Raw genomic sequence first — 7,506 nt, 5'->3', positions numbered from 1 at the left:
CTCATGACCTCCAAAGTAAGGCTCTGGGTGGGGACGTTAGTGATGGAGGGTGGAGAAAGCCAAGAAGCCTGGGCTGGGCCTGGACTCCTGGGACCCATTTGTTTCAGAACCCCCGTTGGTGGCATGTCCCCTGGTCCTGGTCGTGCCCTGTGCCCTTGAGACACAAGCCCAAGGGTGAGGCAGATGGGTCTGAAGAAGCCAAGCCATGCAGTCTTACCAAGTTGCCTCCATGCCTCACTGCCCCAGCCCTGCCCTCGCAGAGTGACACCTCTCACTCACTGGTCTGGCGGGGCCTGAGGCTGCCCTCCCTTGACCCCTGCATAGCCACCCTTCAGGATTTAGGCTCTGTCTCTACGATGGTCAGGGGAGGACTGCTGGGGGAACAGGAGCCCCTCAGAGCTCCGTGTGTGGGGACACAAGTGAATGCCAAGAACGAAGATGGAGGCTTGGGGGGCTGGGGAGTCCTGGAGGCTGGGGGCCCCACAGGGCCGTAGTTCTGCTCCTCGGGCCCCCATCCTGCTCCACCTCCCGCAGCCACCTCAGGCCTGGTGTTTCCTTTTCCTTGACTCAGGGTCACCCAGCCTGGTTCAGCCCAGCCCTGCCACTTCCCCAGAGCTGGGAGTAGCCGTTTGGGCTGATACTTCATTTCTCTGTTTGGTACACACTTCCTTTCCCTTGACCCTGAGGCTCCTGACTGAGCCACCTGAGAGCCAGTCTTGGCTGGATACACATGGCCTCTCCCTCCAGACAACCCTCTAACTAGATGTGAAAGGCCTTGACCAACAAAGGGACTTAGTTTTTTTCACATTTGAAAAAACATTATTGGGGAGAGGGTATAGCTCAGTGGTAGAGCATGTGAGTTAGCATGCATGAGGTCCTGGGTTCAATCTTCAGCACCTCCATTAGAATAAACTACAAAATAAAATAAAATAATGTAAAAATGTACACAACATTGTAAACTGACTATAACCCAATAAAAAATAAAAATAATGTAAATGTAAAAAATTTAAAAATTTAAAAAAATTTTGAATGTAAAAATGTTGAGATATAATAATAACATGAATGTCACCATTTTAATGTGTACAGTTCATTGGGTTTTAGTACATTCACAATGTTGTGCAAACATCACCACTATCTAATTCTAGAATATTCTCTTCAATCCAAAATATAACCCTATACCTGAGTCAGCCATCACTCACCATCCCCACTGACTCACAGCCCCTGGCAAACACTAATCTACTTTCTGTCTCTATAAATTTACCCATTCTGGACATATCGTATAAACTGAATCATACAATATGTGATCTTTTGTGTCAGGTTTCTTTCACTTAGCAGATAATGTTTTCAGAGTTAATTCACATAGCATTATCAGTGTTTCATCCCTTTTTATGGCTGAATAATAGTCCACTGTAGACTATTTTGTTTATCCATTCATCAGTTGATAGGCATTAGAGTTGTTTCCACTTTGAGGCTATTGTGAGTAATGCTGCTATCAACAACTGTGTCCAAGTTTTTGTGTGAACGTGTTTTCAATGCTCATGGGTATATACCCAGGACTGGTAGAGGGAGGGGCTTTAGATTTCCAGAGGAAAGGAATGCAGGGGAAGGGAAGGAGAAGGGAAGAAAGAAAAGAAGGAAAGAAAGAAGTGATGGGCCTAGAATGGTGCTTTGGAGCCAGATGGTGGCGTCTAGACTGCCTTGCAGGGGGGTCTGGATCAATCGTGTATACCTCGGGGAATCTTTGATGGCTCCTGAGTGTTGGAAGACCAACATCCAACCAGCATCAGGAGAGGACTAGCAGTGCTGTGAAGGGCAAAGTGAAGCTGGGAGAGGCCAGAGACAGGAGACACTTTAAGAGCTATCAGAGGACAGAGCACCCTCTCTCCACTCTTATGGAAACAGTACCCTAGACTCCCTGTGGGGGAACCACTCCTCCACCTCCTTTGTTGCCTAAACTGAACAGCATGTTACATTTCCCTGGCCTCAGTGATTGACCAGGGATAGACATGACCTAAGACAGTCCAAACACAATGACTCCAAGGCTTCTGCTGGATGTAGGAGAAAAGACATAGCCAAGAGGGTGATGCTGCTGCAGCCATCTTGCCACCATGAGGGGAAACCCCTCCTGAGAATGGTTCAAACCAGAGGACAGAGCCAGGAGCTGGGGAGAGGTCAGCACCAGGCCACGTTGTCTAAGCTCTAGTGAAGCTAGCCTGCTGCCCCAAGACCTAAACCACAAATATTAACCTCCCGTTTGCAACAACGTGGGTAGACCTAGAAAGTATTATGCTTAGTGAAGTAAGTCAGGGAAAGACAAATATTCTAGGTTATCACTTATATGTGGAATCTGAAAAATAAAACAAACGAATGTATAAACAAAACAGAAACAGACTCAGAGATATAGAGAACAAACTAGTGGTTACCAGTGGGGAGAGGGAGGGAGGAGGGGCAAGACAGGGGTATGGGATTAAGAGATACAAACTACTATATATAGATAAGCAACAAGGATATGTTGTACAGCACAGGGAACTATAACCATTGTTTTGTAATAAATTTAAATGGTGTATAATCTAAAAATATTGAATCACTGTGTTTACACCTGAAACTGACTGTTAATCAACTGTACTTCGATTAAAATAAAATAAAATAAAATAAAATAAAAACAACCAATAACACCACCCTTTTTGTTTCTTAAACAAGTTTAAGTTGAGGAGAAAACATAGGTCAGGTAGGAAGGAAAGGGAATTAACATTTCTGAGGACCTACTGTGTGCACTTTGACATAGAGATCACATCCACCCCTCTGGGCAGGCTCCAAGAGGTTCAAGATCACCAGCCTAAGTAAGCAGCGGGACTTGGATTCAAACTCCAAACCCCTTGTCTCTCCAGCCTGCCATGCTGACCATCTTGGCCACCCAACATGGACAGACTCCAGAGGAGCCCCCGGGAGCAGCCCAGGTGCCTGGGAGCCTGGGAGAGGAGGGATATTTGAGGAGAGGTGCTGGGGGAGGTGCCTGGGCCCGTTAGGGGCAAGTTGGGATTAAGCGGGCACCCGAGTGGGCTCGTTCCCGTGACAGCAGGGATGGAAAGAGCACTCTGGTGAGGTATGGGGGTTGGGGAGGCTCAGCTGGGAGCCACCTGCGTAGAGCTCTTCACACTCAGAAGGACCGGGAGCGCAGGGAGGCTGGCTGAGAGGCCAGAGGGGGCGCTTGGGCACCTGGCCTCAAGGTCTGGAGTTCGCTGGGGAGCCACTTACTCAGCTGTGCTCAGGCACTTGGGCCCCTCTGTCACCCTGGCCTCCATCATTCTGGGTTTTCTGTCCCTGAGCAGCCAGGCCTATCTCTGCTCCCTGTGGGCCTGCCTTGGAAATGCCAGGCCCAAGGGGCCTAGGGGCTGGCCTGCTCTTGGACCCACCGGGGCCCACGGCCAGCTTCAGATCCCCTCCTCACCCCCCTAGACCCACTCTCCTCCTCCTGTCAGCCCAGAGCCAGCCTGACAGCTGAGCGCTGTGCAGCTGCCCGGGCCTGGGGCCCCTCAGGGGTCTCAGTGACAGCTGCTGGCCCGTGACCCCGCTGACCCCTGGGCCCTGCACACGGCTCCCTGAGAACCCAGGCATCTGCCCAGAGCCCGGCAGGGCCCAGCCAAGCCACATCTCTCCTGCCGGCTCCATGGCTCCCAGATCTTCCCAGGGTCTGAAGCATTTCACGTTGAGACAGAGAACTAAGGCCTGCAGGGCAGACTGAGAGAGCCCGCCCTGAGGACTGGGATGGGGGAGAGCAGCCCCGAGGCAGCCCCGCAGCCCCACAGCAGTGCCTCCAGCCTCTCTGCTCTGGGAGCTGGAGGAGCAGCGGGGCATCTGGAAGGCTTGGCCATGCCTGATTCCTGGGGCGCTGCTCTCGAGGCCCGCTTGCCCTTGAGGTCTGGAGTCCCCTGCAAATGTGCTGTCCTTAGAGTATTTCCGGTCACAGGGGTTTACCTTTGGGGATGGACGTCGCAGGGCTGGAGGGCTCAGCGAATTATCTGTCATGTCCGCTCTCATATCCCATTTGAAATCTTTTTCCCATTTTTGAAATCTTTTGAAATCATGTGCACGGATTACTTTAAATGAAAGAGTGTGTGTGTGTGTGTGTGTACGTGTGTGTGTGTGTGTGTGTACACACAACTTTCCCACCCTTCGGCTCCTCAGCACTCCATATCCTGTCACATTTGTAACACCCTCCCTATGAGTCATGCTCAGAATACCTGCTTCCTGAGGGCAGGGACCCTGTACTGTCCTGTCCCTGTAGAGAGCCTGGAACACAGTAGCTCCACAGGAGACACCTGCCTTGTCATGACACCTCCTTGTCTGCATCCGCAGAAACAGGCTCTCAGAGAGAAGGAAGCAGGAGCGCCTCCTGCCTGTAGACCTGGGCCCGAGCCCTTTGGTTCCCACGCCTGCTCCAGTTGTCAGGCACCTGCAGCAGTACCGGCTCGAGTCGGGATACAGACATGAACTAAACAGACAGAACTGCTGCTCCACCCACAGCTCCCGCTGCAGTGCACAGACTGCACACTAGCAATCACCAGGGTGCAGACAGGCTAAGGCTGCGGAGAAAACCAAAGTGAAAGAGGGCTCCAGGGAGGTGCCGAGAGTGGCTGTTCGGGCTTCACAGAGGCGGCGACTCCAGGCCCTTCTACTTCCTAAACTCTCATCTCCTACCTGCTCCCTGTTTGCTGTCCCCGGCCTCCCGCCCTTCGTTCAGTCATTGGGTACCGACTATGGGGAGACTATAGTGATTATAGTCCGGAGGGTGGACAGGAATCAGATGACGATGGAGCAGAGAGGACAGTGGTCTAGAGTTTCTCCAAGAGAACTTGACATCTACTGGGATCCGGAAAGCTCCCCCGAGGGGAGGCATCTCGGCCAGAGAGCTGCAGGAACCGCAAGAGGCGGCCTGGTGAAGGGAGGAGCTGGGTAAGGTGACTGTCCCTGGAGGCTGGGTGTGCACAAGGCCAGGGTCTGGAGCAGAGCGGGCTGGGAGGTGGCCAGCAGGGGCCCTGCAGGGTGTGTGGCCTCTGAAGAGTGTGGACAGTGGCGCGTGGCCGTCAGGTTGGTGTTTTGCTTCAGTCACGATGTAAGGTGGAGAGTGGGCAGATGACAAGGTGTCTTAACCCTCAGGATCCTCCATCTCCCTTGGTGGCCCCACTGCCCTGTCTTTCCTCCCCTGCCCCCTCTCATCACCCACATCATCACCCTGGACTGGGCCTGACCCTCCCCTTCTTCCTCCATGCCCTCTTTGGTCCATCTGTTACCACATTCCAATCTTCTGAACCCATTATCTTGAGCTCTGGCTTTTAGACGACAGCTCAGAGCCAAAGTTGTGTTTCTCTCCTGAGCCAACTATCCCCAAAGTGGCCCCTGCCTCCAATTAGGGTCCCCCTCCCAAACATAAGTCTCAGTTCACAGAAAAGGAAATATAAATGGCCCTGAAACCTATGAAAGATGGCCAAACTCACTTATTATGAGAGAAATGCAAATTAAAACCATACCAAGGTTCCCTTTTCTTTGGTTATTGTTTACCTATTAGAGTGACAAAAACCATAAAGGTCAAGAATCAGGTGCTGGTGGGGCTGGGGAAAAATGGGACCTGTGGTCTGGGCTGGGGGCCTGGACCTGGCACATCCCCTGAGAAGGGCAAACAGACAGAGCTGACCAAATGACAACCATGAGTGTCCTGTGACCCTGAGTCCCTATGAACTTATCTTGTAGCTGTGCTCACCCACGTGCGAAATAGCATTTGTACAAGATGACACACTGCAGGGCTGCTTGTCACAGGAAAGGGCTGGGAACAACCTACATGTCCGTCAGCTGAGACCATGGGCGTGGCTGATGGGATGAAAGGCCGGAATCTGGAACACAGGAAGCCGAGAGGTGGCTTGAGGCGGAGAGGCCGTAAATTACGGTAGACCCTCTCTAGGAATACTATGCAGCGTGAGAAGGTGAAACTGAGGACATACTCTATGAACTGATACGAAATGGTCATTAACATAATGTTAACTGGAAAAAGCAAGATGTAGAACAATGGGAACAGCAGAGGCTCAATAAATGTGGTTTCCCACGGCCCCTGCAGTCACGCCCACCGCCCCCGGCAAGGGGGCCTGTGCTCCCCCTACTCCCACCGAGGCCTGCTGTACTCTGGGGATCTGCTTGTCTAAGTACTGCCGATTGTGTAAAACAGATGGGAGGGGCTTTGCATGTACGTGCAAAGAGTATCTCTAGAAGTGTTTATAAGAAACTGATAACACTGATTGTCCTCGGGGAGAACTGGTGCCTGGGGAACAGGGATTGTCTCTTGTGATTTCTAAATTTTGAACCACCTGAAAGCAGTACCATGTCAAAGAGGTAATCTAAATGAAAATAAAAGCAATTCTGATCATGTTGCACTTCTACACAGATCCTTGATTCCCTCCCATGGCATCCAGCAGCTGACATGAGCTGCTGCCTGCCTTTAATTATTCTTTAATGAGGAGGATTCTCAGTGGCAAGTGACAGAAACCCAGTTCCAACTGAACTAAACAAAAACTGTCATTTGTTCGTTCATATAATAGATGTCTGCTTCAAGCATGGCTGGATCCATAAGTGCAAGTAATGTCATTGAGAATCATTCTCTTGGCTCTGCTTTTCCCTGTGCTGGCTTTATTCTCAGGCAGGCTCTTCCCTCAAGGTGGCAGAGCTGGCCACCAGCAGCCTGAGTTGACATCTTAGTATTTGTAACCCTAATGGTCACAGCAAGTCCTCAGGCTAAAGCTCACTGGCGACATATGCTCATCCCTAAACCATCCTTATGACTCAGATTGGCTAGGCTGGGGTCTCAAATCTACTCTTAGAATTTAGGGGTGGGGTCAGTCACACTGGAGACTCTGGAAAATTGAGGAGTGGTCACCAGAATAAGAGGGATGAGTGCTGGGCAAGGAAAACAGTGCTTACCCATTACCCACTCTGTCTCTCCCCTTCTCCTATTCCATGGTCTACTGGACATCTCTTGTTTCTCGATCACACCAAGTACACTCTTTCTGGCCTTTGACTTTTCCTCTGCCTGCTTCTCCTAGAATATCCTTTCCTTTCTCTGCCTGGAAAACTCCTACTCATACATTACTAACCTGCTCAGATATCACCTCCTCCTTGAAGCCTTCCTAATTCTTCCATCTGCTCCCCCCTCCAACGCCCCATCTAGCAGAACAAATCCTTCTCATTGCTGTTCTTTTTGGTTCTTCATTCAATCCACAGTCCCTGACTGAGCTTTATCCATGCTGCTTGGGATAGAAAGAGGTAAATCAGAGCTGGCCTCTGCTTTCAAGGACCTCCATTATGGCACAGAATGTGCTGTTTTAGAATTAGTTATTTGTGTCACTTTGGCTACCTGCTCCCTAAGGGCTGGGGCCCAGCCTCTGTCATCGGTGTCTTCTCTAGTCAGAACAACCCCAGGCACAAGGTAGATGCAGATGAGTTTTCTAAACAAATAACGAC

The sequence above is a fragment of the Camelus dromedarius genome, chromosome 12 (assembly GCF_036321535.1).
Source record: "Camelus dromedarius isolate mCamDro1 chromosome 12, mCamDro1.pat, whole genome shotgun sequence".
Classification (NCBI taxonomy): domain Eukaryota; kingdom Metazoa; phylum Chordata; class Mammalia; order Artiodactyla; family Camelidae; genus Camelus; species Camelus dromedarius.
Note: the sequence above shows the minus strand (reverse complement) of the source record.